At 39.6% G+C, this 25,269-nt stretch overlaps 1 long non-coding RNA gene across 8 annotated transcripts in view; it reads right to left on the bottom strand.

Annotated features, from left to right (window-relative positions):
• Positions 1–25,269, bottom strand: part of LOC310895459 — a 69,097-nt gene that overhangs the window by 36,846 nt on the left and 6,982 nt on the right. For 4 of the 8 annotated variants that reach the window (XR_014580707.1, XR_014580708.1, XR_014580709.1 and 1 more), the window contains exons 1-2: positions 21,910–23,847; positions 9,993–10,125 (exon numbers count right to left, since the gene is read on the bottom strand). This is a non-coding gene — a long non-coding RNA (uncharacterized lncRNA). Of the gene's footprint in view, positions 1–9,992; positions 10,126–21,909; positions 23,848–25,269 lie in introns of those variants that run through there. The other 4 variants (XR_014580713.1, XR_014580706.1, XR_014580711.1 and 1 more) reach the window with 4 other exon arrangements.

Genomic DNA, 25,269 nt, shown 5'->3' with positions numbered 1-25,269 from the left:
CCAGTCATCCTGGTAAAACCAGGAACCTGGACAGCATCAAGGAAAAAAATCAGCTACTTTTGGGACCGGCACCAAATGTGCTGGCTGAAAGAATTGGAATTGTTTTACAGATAACATGGGGACTTGAGGAAGATGAATCTCTGAACAAAATATTGTTTTTGTCAGATGTTGACATGATATAAAGAAGAAAAACAAAGAGAAGTTTGAGAATTGTTTCAGAGAAAACAGACTGAAAAGTGGAAACGTAACCCCCAATTTAAAAAAAAATAAATAAAAAGGAAAGAAAGACCCAGGGAACTACAAGCCAGTCAGTAGATCATGAGGCAGATCCTCCTAGAAGCTATGCTAAGGCACATGGAAAACAGAGGAGTGATGGGTGACAGCCAACATGGCTTTGCTAAGTGCAAATCATGCCTGACAAATTTGATGGCCTTCTAAAACAGGGTTACAGCATTGGTAGATAAGGAAAGAGCAACTGATGTCATCGACCTGGACTTGTACAGATCAGCAACCCTAGCTATACATACAGTCTCGGGGACAGGAGGATGGAGAGCCAACTGTACCCTGGGGTGCATCAAGCACAGCACTGTTAGACAGCTGAGGGAAGAGATAGCCCAGCTCTGCTTTCTTTATGCTGCTGCAGCGTCACCTCAAATATTGTGTGCAATTTTGGACACCACAGTATAAAAACGACATAAAACTATTAGAGAGTGTCCAAAGTGGGGCTACAAAGATGGTGAAGGTTCTAGAGAGGAAAACATATGAGGAGCAACTGAAATCACTTGGTTTGTTCAGCCTAGAGAAAAGAACACTGAGGGGAGACCTCAGTGTGGCCTACAGCTTCCTCACGAGTGGGAGTGGAGGGGCAGGCACTGACTTCTCTCTGATGACCAGCAATAGTACCCAAGGGAATAGCATGAAGCTGTGACAGCACAGGTACAGGCTGGATGTCAGGAAAATGTTCTTCACCGAGAGGGTGGTTGGGCACTGGAACTGGCTCCCCAGGGAAGTGGTCATGGCACCAATCCTGCCAGGGTTCAAGAAGCATTTGGACAATGCTCACATACATATGGTTTGATTTTTGGGTGGTCCTGTGTGGAGCCATGTGTTGGACTCGATGATCCTTTAACAAAATATTGCTTTGTTGTTACATACTATAAAAATCTAAAGAAAAGGCATGCTGGGTTTCCAGTGTATTGTTTTATAATCTGCAAAAAGATCAGAGGTTAAAGATAAGAATGGGGAGAAAAAGGATTACTATATGCCAGCCTAAATCACTGAGTTTAACCCTAGGTCTCTAGTTTAGGAGAGATGTGTGATTGGAAAAGTTTTTTTGTCAAATAGCACAACTAATTGATGATGACTGGTGTTCTGAAAAGACAGCCCAAAGTTCGTCACCCATCCCTGAACAACCCATACTGTTCTCTGCATTCCCAATTCCTCCCTTGAGTTTATGTGTTGATGAGCATTTCTTTCTTTGGAGCTGGGGAGTGGATACCAGGTGATTTTGTCCCTGCATTTTAACACCTAGCAGATCCCTTATTTCTTACTGAGGAGCCAGATCTATATATTCTTAGTTAATGCCTGGTGAGAGCATAAAGATGGTACTGAGGGAGAGGAAGTAAGCTGCTGTATCTCTCTGCCAGCTTCTGTTACTATGCAAAGCTGCATTACAAGCTCTTCAGATTCCCTCTGAACTTTGATCACTCCTGAGGGGCTTTTCCAGATGTACTGAAAGATGTTTATAAAAGCCACTTATATCCTTATGCTACCTTCATTTTGCTAGGCTAGATATGATATTCTTTTTTTGCTAGATAAGTTATTTCTCTTTTGCTGAAAGTGATCTTGTTAGCCTCTTTCTGTGTTACGTTTGTAGTAGTTGCTCCGAGCACACGTACATAAAACCTTGTATACCAGATATTCATGTTATATGTATACATTATATAAGTCTTTTGTCTGTTTACTAGAAGTTTGTCCCTTAATTTTAATGTACTGTTTTTCACAGCTGGGTCAGAGTTTTTGCTTTTTCTGTCCTTTTAAGCTGAGAAGACCCCACATTGCATTGTTGTATTTTAATTCTGCTTTTTGAAGGCATGGTTCTCTGTTTTGATGTTCTGTTCAAATTTCAGTCCTTCAGATCACAGAATCACAGAATCACAGAATCGTCTAGGTTGGAAGAGACCTCCAAGATCACCTAGTCCAACCTCTGACCTAACACTAACAAGTCCTCCACTAAACCTTATCACTAAGCTCTACATCTAAACGTCTCTTAAAGACCTCCAGGGATGGTGACTCCACCACTTCCCTGGGCAGCCCATTCCAATGCCTAACAACACTTTCAGTAAAGAAGTTCTTCCTAACATCCAACCTAAACCTCCCCTGGCGCAACTTTAGCCCATTCCCCCTCGTCCTGTCACCAGACACATGGGAGAATAGACCAACCCCCACCTCTCTACAGCCTCCTTTAATGTACCTATAGAGAGCGATAAGGTCGCCCCTGAGCCTCCTCTTCTCCAGGCTGAACAACCCCAGCTCCCTCAGCCGCTCCTCGTAAGACTTGTTCTCCAGACCCCTCACCAGCTTCGTTGCCCTTCTCTGGACTCTCTCGAGCACGTCCATGTCCTTCTTGTAGCGAGGGGCCCAAAACTGAACACAGTACTCGAGGTGCGGCCTCACCAGAGCCGAGTACAGGGGGACAATCACTTCCCTAGACCTGCTGGCCACACTGCTTCTTATACAAGCCAGGATGCTGTTGGTCTTCTTGGCCACCTGAGCACACTGCTGACTCATATTCAGCCGACTATCAACCACTACTCCCAGGTCCTTCTCTGCCAGGCAGCTTTCCAGCCACTCATCTCCCAGCCTGTAGCTCTGCTTGGGGTTGTTATTCCCCAGATGCAGGACCCGGCACTTGGCCTTGTTGAACTTCATACAGTTGGCCTCAGCCCATCGGTCCAGCCTATCCAGATCCTCCTGCAGAGCCTTCCTACCCACGAACAGATCGACACACGCACCTAACTTGGTGTCGTCTGCAAACTTACTGAGGGTGCACTCAATCCCCTCATCCAGATCATCGATAAATATATTAAAGAGGACTGGCCCCAGTACTGAGCCTTGGGGGACGCCACTAGTGACCAGCCTCCAACTGGATTTGACTCCATTCACCACAACTCTTTGGGCCCAGCTACCCAGCCAGTTTTTAACCCAACGAAGCGTACGCCTGTCCAAGCCATGAGCAGCCAGTTTTTTGAGGAGAATGTTGTGGGAAATGGTGTCCAAAGCCTTACTGAAGTCAAGGTAGACCACATCCACAGCCTTTCCCTCACCCACTAAGCATGTCACTTTGTCGTAGAAGGAGATCAGGTTCGTCAAGCAGGACCTGCCTTTCATAAACCCATGCTGACTGGGCTTGATCACCTGGTTGCCCTGCAAGTGCCATGTGATGACACTCAAGATAATCTGCTCCATGAGCTTCCCTGGCACTGACGTCAAACTAACAGGCCTATAGTTCCCCGGGTCTACCCTCCGGCCCTTGTAGATGGGCGTTACATTTGCTAGCCGCCAGTCGACTGGGACCTCCCCTTATAGCCAGGACTGCCGATAAATGATGAAAAGCAGCTTGGCCAGCTCCTCCGCCAGTTCTCTCAGTACCCTCGGGTAGATCCCATCCGGCCCCATCGACTTGCGTACATCCAAGTGCTGTAGCAGGTTGCCAAACATTTCCTCGTGGATAGTGAGGGCCACATCCTGCTCCCCATCCCCTTCCACCAGCTCAGGGTACTGGGTATCCAGAGAACAGCTGGTTTTGCCACTAAAGACTGAAGCAAAGAAGGCATTAAGCACCTCAGCCTTTTCCTCATCTTTTGTAACTAAGTTTCCCCCCGCATCCAGTAAAGGATGGAGATTCTCCTTAGTCCTCCTTTTGGTGTTGATGTATTTGTAAAAACATTTTTTGTTATCTTTAACAGCAGTAGCCAGATTGAGCTCCAGATGAGCTTTGGCCTTTCTAATTTTGTCCCTGCACAGCCTCACAACATCCTTATAGTCCTCCTGAGTGGCCCGCCCTCTTTTCCAAAGATTATAAACCCTCTTTTTTCTCCTAAGCTCGAGCCACAACTCTCTGTTCAGCCAGGCCGGTCTTCTTCCGCGCCGGCTTGTCTTTGGGCACGTGGTGACAGACCACTCCTGAGCCATTAAGATTTCCTTCTTGAAGAGTGCCCAGCCTTCCTGGACTCCTCTGCCCTTCAGATCTGCCTCCCAAGGGACTCTGCCAACCAGTGTCCTGAACAGCTCAAAGTCTGCCCTCCAGAAGTCAGGATAGCAGTTTTACTGATCCCCCTCCTGACTTTGCCAAGAATAGAGAACTCTACCATTTCATGGTCACTCTGCCCAAGACAGCTCCTGACCACCACATCTCCCACCAGTCCTTCTCTGTTTGTGAACAGAAGGTCTAGTGGGGCACCTCCCCTGGTAGGCTCTCTAACCAGCTGTGTCAAGAAGCTATCTTCCACGCTCTCCAGAAACCTCCTAGACTGCTTTCTCTGGGCTGTGTTGTGCTTCCAGGATATGTCTGGGAAGTTGAAGTCCCCCACAAGAACAAGCGCTGATGATTTCGCAACTTCTGCCAGCTGCCTGTAGAAATCCTCATCTGTCTCCTCATCCTGGTTCGGCGGTCTATAAAAGACCCCCACCAGGATGATCACCTTGTTGGCCTTCCCACTGATCCTAACCCATAGGGACTCAACCTTATCATTCCCAGCCCCAAGTTCCACAACATCAAAACACTCTCTAATATAGAGAGCCACACCACCACCCCTTCTGTGCTGCCTGTCCCTTCTGAAGAGCCTATAGCCAGACATTGCAGCACTCCAGTCATGAGAGTGGTCCCACCACGTTTCTGTGATGGTGACCAAGTCATAGCCTGCCTGCTGCACAATGGCTTCCAGGTCCTCTTGTTTGTTACCCATGCTGCATGCATTAGTGTAGATGCACTTCATTTGGGCCATTGCCTTCTCCCCAGACCTTGCCATTGTTCCCCCAGCACAGCTCCAACAAGCCCTATTTCAACCCCGTCCCCCTTCTTTTAAGTTTAAAGCCCTCTCAGTGAGCCCTGCTAGCTCCTGGGCTAGGATCCGTTTTCCCCTTTCTCTCTGTGTCTGTATAATGTTATAACTCTCCAGTCTTTGTCATCCATTCACAGAGCTGCAGGCTGGCTGGGGTTCGGGGGGACCTCTGGGGGTCATCTGGTCCAGCCCCCGCTGCTTGGGCAGTGCCATCTAGGATAAATTGCCCAGAACCATGTCCAGGCAGCTTTGGAGGGTCTCCAGGGAGGGGAGGCTGCTGGTGCTCCATTGCATGCACAGTAGTGGGGTGCTTCCTAGTGTTCAGGGTGGACCACCTGGGTTCTGGTTTGTGCCTGTTGCCTCTTGTACTGGCACTGGGCACCGCTGGAGGCAGCATGGCTCCATCTTCAGTGCATCCTCCCTTCGGGTGTTTGTACGCATTGACTGTATCCCCCCGGGACTCCTCTTCTCCGTGCTGGGCAGTCCCATCTCTCTCAGCCTCTCCTCAGGGGAGGAGTGCTCCAGTCCCTTGATCACGTTGGTGGCCCTTGACTTTTGCACCAGGATGTGCTGGTTCTTCATGATCTCAGTAAAATAGGCACTCAGACTCTGCAAAGTGTCATTTAAAATACCATTTATTAGAGGTAACATAAAGAAGGAGAAGCTAGTATAGATAATCTTACATCCCTTCAGGTGCTGGGAACACTGGGTTGTGCAGATCCAAACAGGGCTCTGACCAGCATGCTGTTCAGATCCAATCCCTGGAAGGGATATAGGATTTTCTTAAAAGAAAACCACCCCATGCGTCCCTTCAACTGTCAGACAGAAAGGATGTACACATAAGAACTTCTTGCTGCAGGTTTAAAGACAAAGAAACCCAGGTGGCATGGTAACTGGTGACAAGCAGGAGCTGCCTACAGGTTTCCTAAATTACAGTGAGCTGGCGGTTTGTCCTGCAGCTTTGGCAAATGCACAGCACAGCCTGAAGGCAATACTGTACATCCAGCACATATCTGAGCCTGTGCAGGTGAACTGTGATTTGGGTCACTAACTTCCTTTCTCCTACAGAGAAAGGCTGAAAGAGCTGGGGCTGTTCAACCTGAAGAGGAGAGGGGCTCTGGGAAGACCTATTTGCAGCTTTTCAGTTCTTAAAGTGGGCTTATAAAAACTTTTTGCTCAGGCAGATAATGACAGGACAGGGGGAATGGTTTTAAATTAAAAGAGCATAGATTTAGATTAGAGGTTAGAAGGAAATGCTTCACTCAGAGGGTGGTGAGGCACTGGAACAGGTTGTCCAGAGAAGTTGTGGATGCTCCATCCCTGGAGGTGATTCAAGTCCAGGTTGGATGAGGCCCTGGGCATCCTGATCTAGTGTGAGGTTTCCCTGCCCATGGCAGACCAGTTGGAAATATGTTATCTTTAAGGTCTTTTCCATCCCAGGTCATTCTATGATCCTTGTGTGTCTCTTCCAACTCAGGATATTCTATGATTCTATGAAATCATTTGATACTGTCTCACACATCCTTGTCTCTAAAATGGAGAAACATAGTTGATGGATGGACCACTCAGTGGGTAACGAATAGGATGTGTGGTTGCACTCAAACAGTGAGACTGACTGGCTCAATGTCCAAGTGGAGACCAGTGATGAATGGTATCCCAGAAGGGTCTGTATTTGGACTGGTGTTATTTAACATATTTGTCAATGACATGGACAGTAGGATTGAGTGCACCCATGTTTGTTGATAACACTAAGATGAATGGTGTGGTTGAGACATGGGAGATGTGTCAAGGGATGCCATCCAGAGGGACCTTGACAGGCTTGAGAGGTGCACCTATGCAAACTTCATGAAGTTCAGCAAGGCCAAGTACACAAAGTCCTGCACCTGGGTCAGTATAATCCCAACCACATATACAGACTGGGTGGAGAATGGATTGAGAGCAGATCTGAGGAGAAGGACTTGGGGCTGTTGGTTGACGAGAAGCTTAATATGAGCCAGTGAGGCAATAATAATATGAGGCAATGTGCACTTGCAGCCCAGAAAGCCAACTGCATCCTGGGCTGCATCAAAAGAAGTGTGGCCAACAAGTTGAGAGAGGTTATTCTCACCTTCTGCTCTGCTCTCATGGGACCCCACCTAGAGCACTGCGTTCAGCTCTGGGGCCCCCAGCACAAGATGGACATGGGTGTATCAGAACAAGTTCAGAGGATGGCCACAAAGATGATCAAAGGGCTGAAGCACCTCTCCTGTGAAGACAGGCTGAGTGAATTGGGGCTGTTCAGCCTGGAGAAGAGAAGGCTCAGGGGAGACATTATAGTGGTCTTCCAGTAACTAAAGGGGGCCTAAAAGAAAGCTGGAGAGGTCCTCTTTATCAGGGAGTGTAGTGATAGGAGAAGGGGTAATGATTTTAAACTAAAAGAAGGTGGATCTAGATTATGTATAAGGAAGAAATTCTTTACTCAGAGGGTGATGAGGCAATGGAACACGTTGCCCAGAGAAGCTGTGGATGCCCCATTCCTGGAAGTGTTTAAGGTCAGGTTGGATGGGGCTTTGAGCAACCTGGTCTAGTGAAAAGTGTCCCTGCCCATGGCAGGGGGGTTGGAACAGATGATCTTTAAGGTCCTTTCCAACCCAAACCATTCTATAATTCTATTAGTACACTTCTGTCCTATAGAGCCATAATATATCAAGCAGTGCACTTAGTCAATGCATAAATTAAGTATCTGTTCATATATGTTTGCAGGGCAAATGGTAAACAACTACTGGTTGGAAAGAGAATGCCACTGTTTTGAGAAAGTAAAGTTTTAATTCTGCAGTAGAAACAAAAGTTCTGAAAATATTTAAAGCACCATTAGAAAAAAAGTCAATAGCCATGCCAGATATTGACTGTTCTACACCAGTCATATGTCTTTGCATTTAATTTTAGTAAAGAGGATCTTACTTTCCACTGGGTTTTAACTGAAAGAATACTTAAACATCCCATACTAACACCTTGTCAGAGATGGCACACTTGGTCTGAGCCTTGTGAGCAGAGACCACACCTTACAGTGGGTGATAAGGCACATGCTGCTTTATGCCTGCACTGCATCCCACCTTGGTGTAGTTCATGGTCCTTCTGCCTTTACCATGGTCTTTGAGTCTCCTCAGAAGTTAAAATGACTTGCACTTGACATGACGTAGCACTCAAGACAGTTTAATCACAAAACTACTGAAGTGATATAGACATAGACAACAAACACCAAATTTCCCCAGTAAAAACAACACCACCAACACAAAAAGGCATGGTTCCTACTTAATAGATAGTCCACTGGTCCCTACAGTTTGTAGGAACTCTTTCCATAACCATTGCCCTGAGGGGTTTGGAAAGGACTTCAGTGGCTTGGGTAATAAGCCAAGGATAGAGACAAAGTTTAATTATGTAAAAATATCACATGCTGTGGTGGTTTTAGCTGAGATGATGATAATGAAGAGTCCAAAATTACAGCCCAGGAATGCTGATCATCAACAGAAAAGGTACACTGTGGGTCTGTAAGTGAAATAAAAATTTGCCTTGGCATCATTCATCTTCTAATGTATTTATGGAAGTGACTACATGGGACCGCTGTCATCTGAACAGAATAATTAGCCTGGACAGTTCAGGTTTTTACCACTGAGTATCAGAACCAAACACGGATGCTTGCATAAGGCGGGCTTTAACGATAGCATGTTTTAATGCAAGTCAAGTGATAATACTTCTATGGAAAAATAGACAGATATAGAATGCAGACATCTTTAAAAGCAAAATATTTTCCCATGAATATTTTCAAAGTATTTGTATTGCATTTTGACTACAACAGCATGAAAAACATATTGGTATTGTATTTATATTATAATAGCAATAGCTGTACAAAAATTCATCTTACAACTGTGTAACTTCAATCATAAAAGTTAACATACTTGATATATAAACAGCCCTTATTTGCAGTGAAGAGGCATATTTTCATGTATGATTCTCCAACCAGAAGCAACTATCAGGTAACTGTTAAAATTAAAAGCAATTAAGATTTTAAATAGGCAGTTATGGCAGGCATTGCCATAAACTGAAACAGAACAAAAAAGCTCCACTCCTATTCATTAGGCATTTGTCAAAATGTATACACTGCATGCTTTTCTTTGAATAGAAAAGCAATTATGTTTTTAATACACTTATATCCTACTCATCTCCTCATCATCCTAGGATAATGAGTCATTAGAAAAAAAGAATATTATATACAGCAATACAGCTTATTGTTCTGTGCAAATTATTATTGCATCAGCTGAGAATAAGTACCTGACAGTTAGGAAAGCTTAGTTGTCAGCAGTTTCTCTTTGTGCTTGTACTATCCACGCAATCCTCCAGAAGGCTCTCTCTTCATCTAGTCCTATTTTCTGCTATTACTAAACCTAAAGTTCATGACCCCTGCATCAGATATAGGCACAGAGGACACAATTTGATGACATAAAAAAAATCTCTGTATAGCTGTCATGTGACTGACTCCCATGAGGCATAGATGCATCTGAAGCAAGTCCAGAATGTACAATTACCATGACTACAGCAGAGTAACTTGTTTAATGCAGTAAATTGTTTGTTTAATGGGTAAAAATTACCAAAAAAAAGTATAAATGATTTTCATATAAATCAACATCAGTTGCTGGAGTACACAGTCAAGGCAGATAGTCTGGGGAGATCATTGGTTTTAAATGAGTGGAGTCAGAGTTCAGGCTGCTTTCTACAGATGACCTGATTATCCTCAAACCAATGCCAAGATAAAAATCATGCTTCCACACCCATAAAGCTACTATATTAGCTCTGAAAAGGGAGCTATGAAAAAACAACAGTATCCAAGGTGAAATGTTAGGCAAGGTTAAACTATCCGTATTTAAATGGTATATGCTATGTCCTTGTCCTCACCTACTGCAAGATGTCAGGAGAGTGACCCTCGCGGAGACCTCACACAGGCTGGGGCAACTGCAGTAGTCATCTCCGTGAGAAGTGAATCTTTCTCCTGCAATGATGTCCAGACTGGTGCCGACTATTAGCTCTGCTGGAGCCATTACCCCACAAGCCATAAACAGCATAAACAAAAGAAGGATAATTGGTTAAGAATGTTGAGAGGCTATATTTTTACTGCCCAAACAAATGGTTCTTTAAAGTAGGACTCTGCCATTCCTTATTATATTACTGTGTTTAAAGCAAATCTAAAAATAAATGAGTGTTTCACAGGTTATAAAGATAGAAGGCCAAAATTCTGCTCTGCAATAATTGTTATTTACAAAAGAAACAAAAGCAACTTGCATCATAATGTCTCTCCATTAAGTTTACAATCAACATTGTAATGGAAAAAATATTCTTTCTGTACATAATTGGTTTGATTTGCTTCTCTGACAAAATTTCTACATACCTTGACATCCAAAGGAGAATTTAATAATAACTGTACTTTTCCGATATTAACGAATTGCTGTATTTGATCATCATCAAAATAGGGAATATGCACACGAATGTGGGAGAACAGTTAATTGCTTGCTATCTTACAGTGATAGGGGCATGCCATTAATTCTCTAGCATATGGCACAAAATTATAGTCTATTGCTACGTTTTCATCATCTTAGAATGTTAATACTAGGTTACATTTTTTTGATACAAATTGAATAAAATATGTAAGAAATAAGATTCACATCCTGGTAAACAGTTTTTTGTTTTGTTTTCCTTTTTTTTTTAATATTAAACTTTAAAACACAAGTTAATAACATTTGCGGAGAAAACATTTTAATACTGTTAAAGGAAAGCAGGAACTAGTGATAAATAACTGCATGTATGCAGTACTAAAGTTACCCTGAAAAATCAAAGCTTTTGTTGGAAAGTTAAAGGCTTGGGATACTATAAGGCTTTCACAAACCATTTTATGATACCTTTGTGAATCCTAATGCACTATTACTAGAGTTTCTGGAAGAGGTTTATATCATACTGTGTTTACAGAAACACTATTTTAAAGGTTTTACAGTAAAAGATGGTATCGAGATAGCCCTTTTGATAAGAAGCAGAAATAAACTTAAGGAGAAATAAACAAAGCCTAAATTCTAAATATAATCATGCTCAGCACATGCTTGCTATACAGATCTATTTGATTGCTGATTCTCTAATGATATTGATGTGCTTTTAAGAGAAATACGCAATGCATGCTTTACAAATCATGATAAGTGTACACTGCAAATCTGTCTGATTGTTAAAATTTCTAATGATGATATCGATGTAATATTGACATGCCATTGAGAAAAAAAAACAGCATGCAATGAATGGTTAAGATAGGATACGTCAGATATCTTTTTGATTGCTTAATTTCTAAAAAAGAATATAAACGTTTTAAAGGGAAGAAAAAAAAGCTTGCAACACATGTTGTATTAAATATATTATACTCCAATATTCTTCAAGCAGTATACATACATTTGCGTGTTTGTTCTAAAAACATTAAGTATAGCATTAAATCAATCCAGTATTTTAAAAATTTTGGCAACCGGGTTTTTCAAAAGGTTAAAAAAAGTTTATTTTTTTATATTTTTAAAATGTATTTTTATTAAATAAACAAATAATGCAGGTAGTGCAACCTGAAGAGCATTTAGAAAATAGTAAATGTAGAGCTTTAAATGCAATTTTTTTTCAAATGTTTTGCATTCTAAAATTGCTATTGATACTCTGGGGAAGAAGAAAACAAGAAGTGATACATAAATACTGAGGCAGAATGCTCAGAAGTTTTTATGGAGAATACTACTACAGGAGAAGAATTAAGTCTGCATCTGAGAATACTACAAACCAAATATCTTATTGTATTTGTTTTAGTAACCTACAAAGCCACAAATAAAATTCCCAATTTGTTCATAACTTTTCTTTCAAAGTTCCCTTCCCACTCTGTTACTCTCCCACGGGAAAAAAAAAAAAAAAGGCAAATAAACTGAGAACTTAGGTTGGGGGCAGGGAAAATGAGAAAAATAACAGCATAGTTGGACAGTTCCCAGTCGGCAAAACTCACACTTCAGAGAAAACACCGCATTTCATTTCCGATGTAAATTTCTGTTTCATCAACAATATAAGCGATTTAATAAAATACCGACTGATCCAAATCATATCAATCCTCAACTTCGGGTCCATGTTTGAGGCCCTTTTGTTATCTCGGAGGACATACTGCCATCTAGTGACTGCAAGAGCGTCGTCGATCAGAAATAAATTAACACCCTGATAGAGTTAGGAATTGTTTCAGACTGCCTGTTCTGCCCAGGGATCCTGCCGGTTCTGCTGTCCAAGATGGGTGTGACAGCTCTACTATCGGTCTTCCACAGACACTACAGAAAGGTGGGAGCACTGCTCACTACCTATCCCAGAAGTATATATCAAATAAACATGCAGGATTGTCCTTCTTGATCAGTACAAAATAATAACAACAATAACAACATTATTATCATCATCATCACAGAATAAAGAACTTGTTTTCTCTAAAAAAGTAAAAAAAAATAAATTCTTCAAAACATTCTCCTAAAAAAGAGCATGGAGTACAATCTCCTATATGGGTAAAAGCATTACCTCAGCCTGTTTTATTTTTATTGATGTTGTCACTTGTGATATTTGGACTTTTTCACTGCTGAAACCTGTAAAAGAACAGAATCCCAAATGCTATTATTTACTAGTCCACAATGAGAACAGGGAAGAGATGAAAACTTAAGCAATGGCAGCAACTGCCAAGCAAAGGGAGTGTTAAGTACTTATATAAAAGCAAAATGAAAAATAGGCAAAGCAGTAAGATCTGAGTGGTCAGTTCTGTCATCTTCAGGTGCTTACTTGTGTCTAATACACTTTCAAAAGTGGTGGGGAAAAAAAAGTTAATACACTAGAAAACAACCCTCATAATGATACAGGGACATCAAAACCTAGAATTATCCACTCCTGACAGTGCAAGAGCTGCCTAACTAATGGTGCCTTCCTTTATTATTGCTATTATTACTGCCTTCCAGTTCCACACATGCACTGGAATACATGGTATTGTGCAGCAAACTGAATGTTGTTTACATCAAGCCTTAACCTGTTCACCTCATCAGGCTACAGAAAAAGCAAAGCTACAAAGCTATAAGTTAAAAAAAAAAAGGAAGGAAAGAAAGAGGAAAAAAGGAAAGAAAGAGGAAAAAAGGAAAGAAAGAGGAAAAAAGGAAAGAAAGAGGAAAAAAGGAAAGAAAGAGGAAAAAAGGAAAGAAAGAGGAAAAAAGGAAAGAAAGAGGAAAAAAGGACACCACCACCACCACCACAACCCAACATGTACTTGTGTTTGGGTAGGCATTTAGTCCATGGGAAAACATTTTAACAGATGACAATCATAGCCTGTGCAGGACGAAGGACTGGGAAGCTGATGTATTCTGCATTGACAGTTTTCATGTATATTGCTACGATTAACAGGACACAAGAGCAGAAAGAAGAGAATAATATCAGGCCAGGGAAACCCTTTTGTATACTCTAGGTAGTCACTACTGCTGCTTCGCTGAGGGTAGAAAGTAGTGTACACAAAAAACACTCCCACCGAAGTGTTTCTATAGTATATCAACTTGAATAACTGAACAAGATAAACACATAATATTCTATTGGAGGTACTTAAGCAAAATGGCTGAAGCAACTTTCACAGGTCAATAAATTATAAGAACTCGCATGTAGCCTAGTGCAGACTAGAACTTAGCATTTTTTTTTTCTATTTAAAGCTAATATTTGCTCCACTGGAATATGACATTCAGGTGGTCTCCACACTCATGGATTTGCAAAACAGATTTTCCTAAAGAAAACTCTGAGATGCAAGTTACAAAACTGAAAAACTGAAAACTGAAAAGAAAAAAAATGAAAAGAAAAATAAGGGTAAGTATAGAGGGTGAGGTTACAAGCAGATCAGAGATTCATTCAGGTAGTTAGAAACCCAATTCCAAAGTATCCTGAGCAACAGGATTCCTCATCTTGCAGAAAAATAATCCAAAGCACCATGTTTATGTATTGGGTTTCAGTATTCAACTGTTATATAAATATTCTTGAAATATAACAGAGTATTAATCCATCAGATTTATCATGGAAGTACAGCTGTGTTCTGAAATGCATGATAATTACACCTTTGCTTTTAAAGGTTGTTTCCTGTACTGGTTGAAAATATTGCAGATTTTTGGACTCTAATCTGGGTAACAATTCCTACACGCCTGATTTTGGTCACTTCAATTAATTATTAAAGGTGTAAACACCACAAGTTTAATAAATGCAATTTAAACACAATTAGATGGTCAGATTTATGAATAGGTTATATTAGAATTTAACTTCATCACAGAAATAATTAAGGGGGGGAGGGGGGAAGGGAAGCAAGCTAAACCAGATAATTAAGAAAGAGTTGCAAAAAAAAACGGTTATGGAAAAAAATAAAAATCAAAATCAAGTAAGATCTGGTCAGTTTTCTACCACTGAGTATAATCACCTTGATCAGTAGAACTTTTAGTTTAAATTTTGTAATAAAAAGATTTTTAACAACATTAACTTTTTAATGTTAGAAATAAAGTTTTATTCCTTCCTAACATTATGCCTCTTTAGCCAATTAAAAATCAGTTCTCTTCTATGAGCACTTATGACAATATGAGGTCTGTGGGAAATTTCAGCTTTCCAACTCAGAATTAAAACAAACTGTGAAGTATTCTATTTCAATATCAAAATCACAGAAGACTGATACAGTTGTTACACCTTCAGTCAGTGCAGTAAGAATTGTTTCTTAGCTACCAGTTAATGGAGAAACTTGCAGTTTCAGCAGATAAAGGAGGAAGAAAACCTAAACATTTTAATCTTAGACAAAGCAGCAAGGTGAGGAAGGAGGTGCACTCAATGCAATATCACTTCCACTTGGTGTCACCTTTACAAAATTACAGATGAGTGGAAGACAACATCCTTACAAAGCTCAAGAAATAAAAATAGCATGGGTGGGAGTCTAAAATAAAATCAAATAAAAAGAAAATCTTTCAAATCTATGCAATTTCTTCTGGAAGCAAGAAAGTCACCTTCCATTACAGTGTCACATGTAGAGTTACTGCCTTCCAAGTTACTACATTCTGACAGAAATTTCCAAATATTCACTTGCCATTTAGTCATTTTTTCACCTGATGACTCCAAAATATATACCAGGAACAACAAATGAAACCTGACAATAAAGCTGACCTAGCATCAGAAAGCACCACCACTTCTGGTGCTGTAAAGGGAGGATTTGTCACCTCAGTGCACTACCATGCATCATTTCCCCTTCTGGTAGGGGCTGCTCTGGACAGACCAGCAGAGCAGAAATCCACAAGATTCTTGATCCTTCCTTCCAACAGCTTCTGTGGAAAGCCTGCAGCTCCCAACCACTTCACCACTTTACCCACAGTCATCAGTGGGTAGCTGGTTTGGGGACATGCAGGAAACAGCCAGTCAACCTGAGATGTGAATTTACTTTGTAGGAGCAGTATGTTAAATATATCCATAGCCAGTAAACATCATTTAAAGTATGAAGATTCTGTTTGGACAGCTGTTATCAGTGCTCCTATCCAAAGCTACACTTGCTCTCTGCTCATGCAAGACCACAATGCTTAGGTTCTGTCTCCTAAATGAGCTGACTCCGTTCGTCTCTCACACTGCTTCTAGGTTGTTCAGAACAAAGTAAAAATTCAATGCACTTTTACCACAATCATACTTTTGCTGCTTTACTTATTCAGTTTTGCTCTGCTCACCACAGAAGAATAAGGTTATTCAGAAAAATGCAGAAGGAATGGTCAGATATTGAAGAGGCAGACAGTATAAGAACATAAGTGTTTGTTTCAAGAGTTATTAAAGAGCTCTGCAGGAAACCCCACCCTGTCAGCAGACCTGAATCTCATAAAATCCATCATCCAGTGGCAACCCTACAGATAAACCAAGTTTAACAAAATCCTGGAAATCTTAGGCATATCTTAAAGGAAGGTTAAACGAAGACTTCAAACCACCAAACAAAATCATTCTGAATAGTCAAGAATAGTAAAATCCACAGAAAAAAATTAAGTTTACAAAAATCATCTTTTTCTCTTACACAGAACCGACAGGTAAGATGATCAGAAGCCGTTTTTCTAACACAATTAAGAATACCAGAATATTAAATTAATTAACTGTTTTCTGTGGAAGACCAAATTATTTTTCACTACAACTAGAAAATTGTTTAAAACAGCACAGTAAGAAATTAACAGATCTTTGGATACAATAGTAGGTATGTCCAGAGCCGGTAAAAACTAGAGAGATAATAGATAAACAACTAAAATGTGTCAAAATAAAACATATGTCGAAATGTAGGTTTAAAAAAAAAAAAAGTAAAAATAGCAGAAACCAAATTTGTCTCCTTCAAATTTGTTACAGATGACAAAAGGTACAAGACTTCCCAGCAAAATAAGTGTATTGTCATGCTTGCCATAAAACCAACCATTTCTCAAGACTGTCATTCTCAGCACAAACTGTGCAGAAATACAGACAGAAGTACATCCATAAAGATGCAGCTGGAGGACAAAATTTTGATGATACAGAAACAAATATCTTTTGCTGAGTTACTTAATAATTTTGCCAGATTGTAAAGGAGATTAGTTTTTGACATAAACAGCAAGAACAGAAAGTGAATTCCAAAAAAGATGGTGAAATAGAGTGCAAAGCAGTTATAGCAATTAAAAAAAAAAAGTGTCCAGATGAAAGAAATTGAAGAAATTGTCTCCAGAAAAAAAAAAAAAAGTCCCAAAGAGAAAATATTTTGAACTTTGAAGACATTAATCTGAGCTGAAGCAAGCAACCAGGGAAAATTTGGCAAGTTGTGTTAAGTAACGCTACAAGTTCATGTCTTCCAGAAGACAGGCACTTATGTTCTTCTCCAGGCTTTCCAACCACATGCTCATAGTAAAGCGATCACTAGGTCACTAGCATTAAAGTAAAAAATAAAAAATAATTGTTAAACATGTTAATGTGGGGTGTGGACTCCACATACGTACATACAAATTTTAAATGCATCAAGTAGGGTTTTTTTTATTACTTATTACTGAAAGTAGAGTAATATGAACTTCTAAAAAAGGGGGGAGGTTTATGATGTAAGAAGGGAAGCAAAACCAAAATACCAAAGCAAGCAAAGATACTCGCACTGTTATAACAAGTAGTATTCTCCAGCTGGATGCGTTTGTGCAGGTAAAAAATAAGAGCATAGTTACCAGTTCACAGAAACCAGTGATATGACCTTATTACTTTTTAACTACCTCCATTCTAGTTTACAATACACAGTCCTAACTGAGGAGGTAGAAGGCTGGTGCCTCACCCTTCTAAAGTGTTTGCTAAAACCAATGCAGAGATGCACACACTCCCTTGCTGGTCCAAGGATCAACTAAAGGAGCTAGGCAGCGGTTAAGCATTTAAACTTTTTCATCCAGATTCCAGCGCAAGAGCGTGAGCTGTTTCTTATTCTAATGCCCTTTCTACCCTCACCTGAAAACCCTGCAGGGTCAGGATAGCAAAGACCAGACATTATTTTTGGAAAAGGGAGGCAGGGAGCTCCCTCTTACACTGATTTGAGTATACATTGAGACGCACCAGACCTCCAGCCAAAAGAACACAAGGAAAGCAGAGATGACAATCCAGAGCCACACAGTGCCCCATCCTGCCCTGCACCTGCTGACTTACACTGCCCTAGGTTCTCAGTTTTTAAACTCAGCAGCAGTGCATGATGCTCACTCAGCAAATGTCCTGAGTGAGGTTTAGACTGAATGAGCTGAACTTTAAATACCGCTGTGGTGAGCCAGGTGCACATTTTAGGTTAACAGAGTGTTTGGCAATAAGACCAAGATCCTGCCTGCCCATGGCTCTCACAACAGAGTACCACTCAGCACATGCATCACAGCACTGTTGGAGCACACAGAAGTCCCTTGCGCTCTCTCCGTTACAGCTCTGTCGAAAATATCAACTATTGGTTCAATATCCTCATTCCTTTCTTCCATAACCTCGAAACCAGGCTTGGGATTCTGCCATCTTCTAACTAAACTGACACCAGGGACCTCTGATTAATGATAAATAGTCAGATTCGGAGTACAGATATAAACGTACTTTCAAACAAATCTATTGGTAATAGAGCAAAAATCTATTTTGACCTCCACAGCCTGAAGCATAATAGCTTTATCCAAATGTCATTGACTGGCCTGGGAAAATCAAGACCTCTGTCTTGCAAATCTTTGCTGTTTTGAAGTGCCTGGTTCAAGTAACCTCTATATATTGCTAAACTGTTTTCAGCAGTTTCTAACATTTGAACACAACACTCAACATTAATGCAGGGAGGACTCATGAGAGATTAAGAAAAAAATAAAAACAACCACTATTTCTTTTTTTTTCCTTACTCACTAGTACCTCTATGATAAAGCTTAACACCCTAAACCTTGTAAAAGTAGATTTTCAAGTTCAGTTAACTCCCTAATTCTAGACATACCGCATCCACAGCACTGCCTATTCAATTCCCTAATTGAATTGTATTGTTGGTGGTGTTCTTTTTTTTTTTTTAACTAATTATGAACCTTCATGTGCTAACTTCACGTAACTTAAGTACTCCTGAAAATGATCATTAGAAATGGCTTAAGATTTGGCACAAATTCTGCACATTATGGCTGTAAGAACTACCTGTTTAATCCTGGTGCTCTATCCACATATTGTAAAAGTTTAGACATTTCAAGTGAGTGATTTCTCTCTCTCAAGGGAGAGAGTCCCTGACATACCAAATAAACCATCTCCTTCCCCCATAAATGCTAAATAATTGCATCTCAATTCTTATGTCACTCTACATTTATGCAAAAATACTGTGGATGTTTATTTCGGTATGGTACACTTGCACGAGTGTTATAAGCTGAGACTTGAGGAAAATGAGCTTCCTGACCCTTCTAGAACATGGCAGCTGTCTAACAGGAAATGGCGTTAGTTTACACTAAAAATTATCTTCTGTAAAACCAGCTTATACAGAAACAGTTAACAGTATTATTTTGCATCTTACATGCACTTCCAACACACAATATTTATTTAAAGAATATTACTTTCCAGCATATCTTCTGAGTTCTTTTTTTTTTTTTTCCTAAGCAGTTAAGTGTTTACTGTTAGTTAGCATATTCGGTTATAGGAATAACAGAAGATGTTTTATTGTCAATTCAGGTTTGCATATGTGGTGCTTTCACACTGATGTGCAGCTAAACTCCACACTAGTCTATCACTCCCCCTCCTCCAAGGAAGAAAGGGGAGAAAATATGATTTAAATAAAAGGCTCAAGGTTTGAGATATGGACAGGTAGATCCCTCACCATTTACCATCACTGTCAAAACAAACTTAGAATAGGAAGTACCTAGGACTAACAGACTAGAGCAATAAGAAACTAAAAGCAAACTAAAAACACCTTTCTCCCATACACCCTCTCCTACCTCCTCCCCAGGAGTGGCACAGGGAACAGGTGTTGCAGTCAGTCCATAGCACTGTTGTTGCTGCTCTTTCACGGTCACTGTCTTTCCCTAATCCAGCATCCCTCCCACGGGATGAGGTTCTTCTCAAATTTATCCTACGTGAACTGCTTCAAGAACTGTTCCAGTATGGGTCCATCCTTCAGGAACAGACTGCATGGGCCACCCATGTGCAGCATCCCCCCCCAGATCCCCTGCTCCTTCATGGGCTCCTGCCCACAGGCTGCAGCTCCAGCCCGGGACCTGCTCCTGCGGGGGCTCTCCCTTGTTGTTGTAATTGGTTAAAACAATTATTTACAACAATATTTAGTCAACATAACAGGTGTTCACCTCCACTCCCATCTTTAGATTTGATACCATGCCCATAAAGAGCCTCAGCACTGGTGGCATAGTCTAGTCACCAGTAGCCAAATAAATACACAGTCATTGAATTTTCTTTTTTCTTTTTTTTTTTTTTTTAAATGTAATCGCTTATCTCAGAAGTGCCCTACACAAAACAGAAATAATTCAGAATCAAGTCCATTTTGAAAACAGAGCCTTCCCTGAAGGATAAGGAAGAACATTAAAAGAAAGAAAAAAAAAATATTTAACCCAATAAACCATCCTCTGAGCATCAATTCTGGAGAAGTAGGTTAAATGTAACATTATTCCTCCCCTTCCTAGATCAGGTCACTGCTCTGGTGTGCCCTGCAGTCCCAAAAGCTGCTGTACACAGCTGTACAACTATAATGAGTGGAGGCATTTACACATGGTTGATTGGGGGCAGGGGGAAATGGGAACTCTTGGAGCAGACATTTCCAGTGTGGGATAAAGAGTGCCTACAACATTTGGAGACTACTGTGTGGGATGCTGCAGAAAGAATTAAATTACATTAAAAAATAAAAATAGTAACGGATGCATTAAATTTCCCACATTGGTGTTGATTAGTTTCTTCCTCATTCTGTACGCTATTTAAAATTAACTATGTCAGGTGGGGTTGTGTCTTAATTTCATACTGCTTACTGTAGAAGATGTTTGAGAGCTATGTAAAAGCAGTAACAATTAGTAAATTATTTCTTTAAGTGACATCACATCACAGGCCCCAGGTTATCACAAGAAGACAGCCCCCCCCCCCCCCCAATTTATTTTATTTTTTTAAATAAGGAACCAACCCTTTATGCTTTTATGCTTTATTTCCTTGAGGAAACATCTGAAATGACTCCAAACCTTGTGGTTAGTTCCACCCCTTTCCAACAGTTAAAATGATATAAAAAAAATAAACAACATGAAAAGAACTTGGATGCCTTTCTGTATAAAAGTGTATAAAAATCCAAGAATAGGAGAAAAAAAGTTTCTTTTTTTTTTGTTGTTGTTTGTTTGTTTTTAAAGTTGGATCACTTCTCAAAATGAGTTGGTTTTGGTAGTTTCACTGTGCATTCTGATAGTCTCCCCTGAACTATCAAACAAATCTCAAAGAGCTCCACATTTTAAGATTCATGTATAATCCAAGTCTGAAACCTTGCTTAGGGTCTCCATTCCTTAAGAATTTAAGAGGTCAAAATAACATGAAAACAGATAATGACAAACAAAGGTGCATTGCAAAAATCTCCATAATAGTTCCTATCGTATCCCATTGGTATTTCTGTCCATTTTGAAATACTCCACACTCTGAAAAGCCTTTTGCAGAGTGCTAAAATACATTATTTCCAATTACAAAGTTCAAAAGCATTTGTCATTTAAGAGTAACAAAATGTAATTTACTGTTTTAAAGTGTTAGTTTTTGTGTTCATTATAACAACAATTTGATGACTTTCTCTTGAGTATTCATAAATTCCTGCCTGCCAGATAATTATATTGTATTAATATGGTATAAATAAATGAAAGCAGTAATTATGATTTTATTATTTATTTTGCAGTTTACAGTTTGCTTCAGTGGTACAAAATTATCATATCTGAAACAATACCACATGGTAATTTATTTTAGGACTTGTCAGAACATACACATATGGAGACCCTACCCAGAATAATTGGATGGATAGCATAAAGCATATGTAGATTGGATTACTACACTCTCTGTTATTCCACAAGAATTACATAAAATGGCAGAAAATATGCCTTTTTTTCATCCTTGAAGTTTTAAATTAAAAAGAAAAGATACTGTATACATATTTGCCACCTGTCTATTACCATGCATACACTACATCATGTCATCAATTCTGAAGCTCCAAAGGAAATTCATGAGGATTAATGCAGAAGAAATAGTCCAAAATACCCAACTATAGAAGACATATAGAACACAGCAGCACACAACGTACAAGAGATGTTACAATACTCACTTCCATTGCATTACCACTGCAGTCCCATCCAGGAATAGCTGAGTAGACTATATCTCAGAAGTAAAACTTCACTTTCTTATATCTAGAAGTTCACATAGGTTTCTCTCTGTGTGTAGGACTACCTCTTAGCCTCGGCCTTTTCTATCATATCCCAGTATTCATCTTTCAGTTGTAATTGCAGATCTCAACAGCAATGCAGGGCTTTCTTCCTGTATAAAGGACTACTGAAGTCAGTGCAGCTTCCTGGAAGTAAGCTGGATTTTCCAAGGTACCTTTAAGGAGGAGATACACAAAAGAGATCTGCAGACAGAGGATCAGACAGAAGTCTCTTCTCCTGAGCTTTTGAATGGCCCTGCCTCCCACGTGCCTGCATTTCCACCTCACAGGAACTGGCAAGGTTTCCAGATCACCTTACTACCATTAAGCAAGTATTACCAGAAATGGTAATCCACATTTCAGTAACAAAGACAAACAATCCCCTTGTGAGCAGCAAGTCCATGGCAGTTCAAAAAACCTCTTTGCTGTGACTCTTCCTTTGCTTTTGTTACACATGGTGCTCTCATCAGGAGTGCAAAGGAAGAGCAGGAACAGCTGAGCTACCAGGCTAAAAGTCTTCGTCATGGATGCAAGGCGGAGCCCAAGGGACTACAACAAGTGCAGGGGATAAGAGCAGCATAATTATTTCCAGAGAGGAATTGAGTATATGTGGTTAAGAACTTTACAGCCTACTTTTTTTGCATACTTTATTGCAATTTCTGTTTTGCATACCTTATGGCAATGATACTAATGCTAACACTAGCACCCCTATACCAGTATTTTGTCTGCAGGCTTCTGTATGATTTTACTAGATTATAATTATCTGTCATGGAGATAAAGGCAGCTGTTGGGGAGAAAACATTGTTCAATGGACCTTGCAAATTCATATTATCAAGTTCATTCAGCCAGACATTTTTAAAACCTTCATCCAAGGCACAAGTTTGATAATTAAGATCTTTCTACCAACTCCAAAGAGCCATCTCTGTACAAGTCATAGATAAAGGAGATAGCTGTAAAGTCAACTGAGAGTTCTATTCTTAAAATCTTCAGCTATTACAAACTGTAATTTTCAAACTGTAAATTTACAAAAATTTTCAAAGTTTTCATTAAGAAGAAAGGATAAACACTACAGTTAATGGGACAGCTCACTAAAGGTAATCAAAGCAAGGCATTCAAAAAAAAGAAGCCACATACAAAAAACTTCAGACCTCTGGTCATTCTGTGAAAATTTTGATCACAATATAGTGTAGCTTAGCTGAAAAAATACTGGTCTTAAAACCCACTAATCTTTCCATATTACGTACATGTGCATAGTATCAAAGAGGAAGTATTATAAGGATTAGTGACCACGGAAGTAAAGATTTTTAATGAAGCTTTCATCCACCTATCATGACAGTAAAGTAAGCAAAACAAATATAATGAAGGTAAGCGGGCCAGCAGACATAAGAGGAGTGGTACCTTCTCGTGTCCTTTCTGGAAGTACTGTTGCAGCAAAGAATGTTTCTCCTTTTAGAACAGGGAATCACTCTGAATAATTGATTCTAAGCTGTTCATTAAAAGGCTATGAGTTGAAGAAGTATATTCCTTTAGTATTGTCCAGGATATGGAAGTGAAGACAGGAAATTAAGAAGTACCCTCAAAAATTATTTATTTTTAAATAAATTGCCAAATAACACAGAGCAATTAAGTACCCTGAAAGACTGGTAATACTCAACATCTGGTATGTCCTAAGAACTTTTCAAGATAATCATGACAACTTCCTTGGAATAGGTGGATCTAAAGCCTCTAGTTTACTCACTGAGTAAATTCATGGATTTTTCTTGGTAAAGATGATTGGAAAAGACATAGAAAATCTTATCAAATAAAGAATTCTAAGTAGATTAACATGCCATCCATGTTTTACCCCCCCCCCCCTTTCCTTCTGCCCTTTAACATGCCATAAAAATTATAAATTACAAGCCATATATGTTTTCACAATATAAGCCCATGTGGAGCTCTACAGATATTTTTATATAAAATGTGACAGCCACTTGTTAAGTGCAGTACACCACAAGGTGCTTTAAGTCCAAGTCCAGCATGTATACAGAGTATATAAAAAATAGTTTGAAAAAGTAGTTTGCTGGAGGAGTTTCATCTCATCCACAACAGTAGTGTTTAGTTACAGTCTGAACTGTGAGAGATTTTCACAAGTCTTTACTAATGTTGTTCTAAACAGGGTTTTTTTGTTTGTTTGTTTTGTTGTTGTTGTTGGATGTTATTTTTTTTTTGTGATTTCCCATGTATGTTTCTCACAGTTCTTATGCAGTTCTCTAAAGGGAAAGAAAAACAACAACAAAAAACAACCCACACACAAGTACTGGAACTGAGCTACTGTGCTAATGCACTAGTCCCTGTATCAACATCATCAAAAAAGATAACCAGAACACCGTAGTCCTATCTAACAACATCTGGATGGATGAGGATGTTCTCCTACAGCCACTGAGATGACCAGTCATTGAACAGCACACTGAATAAATAAATAAAATAAAGAGTAAACCATTCACTCTTGGAGACTTCAACATATAAGGGATTTTGTTTTTCAGCTACAGAAGGATGTACAGTACATGTGAAACTCATGCAGCTGTGCACAGCCAAGATAATTTGGCTAAAAAATGTACTTCAATTTTATGACTAGGAAAATAAAATAGAGTTAAATATTTCTTAACTTATGCACACTGAATAACAACAGTAAAATAACCTCTTTCTGATGCATCATATTACTGGTCCCTTTCAAATACTTTCTGTATTCAAAGGTTCAGACTTTTTCTTTCATCGCTCTCTCAAGGAAACTTGCTATTTCCCCACTGTTAAGCTTACTGGTGAAAGACCTTTAACTCTGAAAGTTCAAATAAATAAATAAAATCAACACAACAAAAAGAAAAACCACAGCCTACTTCCCTGCCTATGAAGGAAACATGAGATTTATTGAAAATATTTGAAGTTTTTATTTCAATTTTAATCTACTTGTTTTTCTTTAATTATTCTTGTAGAATTCACATTTAAGAGGGAAGGAATAACCATTCCTATGAATCCAGAAGAGAGACAGCTTTAAGAAAATCCTCAAGTGTCATGACTGGCATTAAAAATCATTAACATTGACAGCATTGCCAAGTAAGCACATTTTCCCACTAAAATTTTTCTGCACTTTTGTAATGACATTTTCTAAATGAGTTTTGATGACTCTGGTATTCTTTTATCACAAAGAAAGGGAGAAACATGTGCAAGCTTTTCTTTAAAACTACACTCTGATTCCATCTCTGCCTTTACCTTAAACAGATGTTTAAA

Source organism: Anser anser (assembly GCF_964211835.1).
Source record: "Anser anser genome assembly, chromosome: 2".
Lineage (NCBI taxonomy): Eukaryota > Metazoa > Chordata > Aves > Anseriformes > Anatidae > Anser > Anser anser.
The sequence above is the reverse complement of the archived record's forward strand: the minus strand, read 5'-3'. Positions and strand labels throughout refer to the sequence as shown.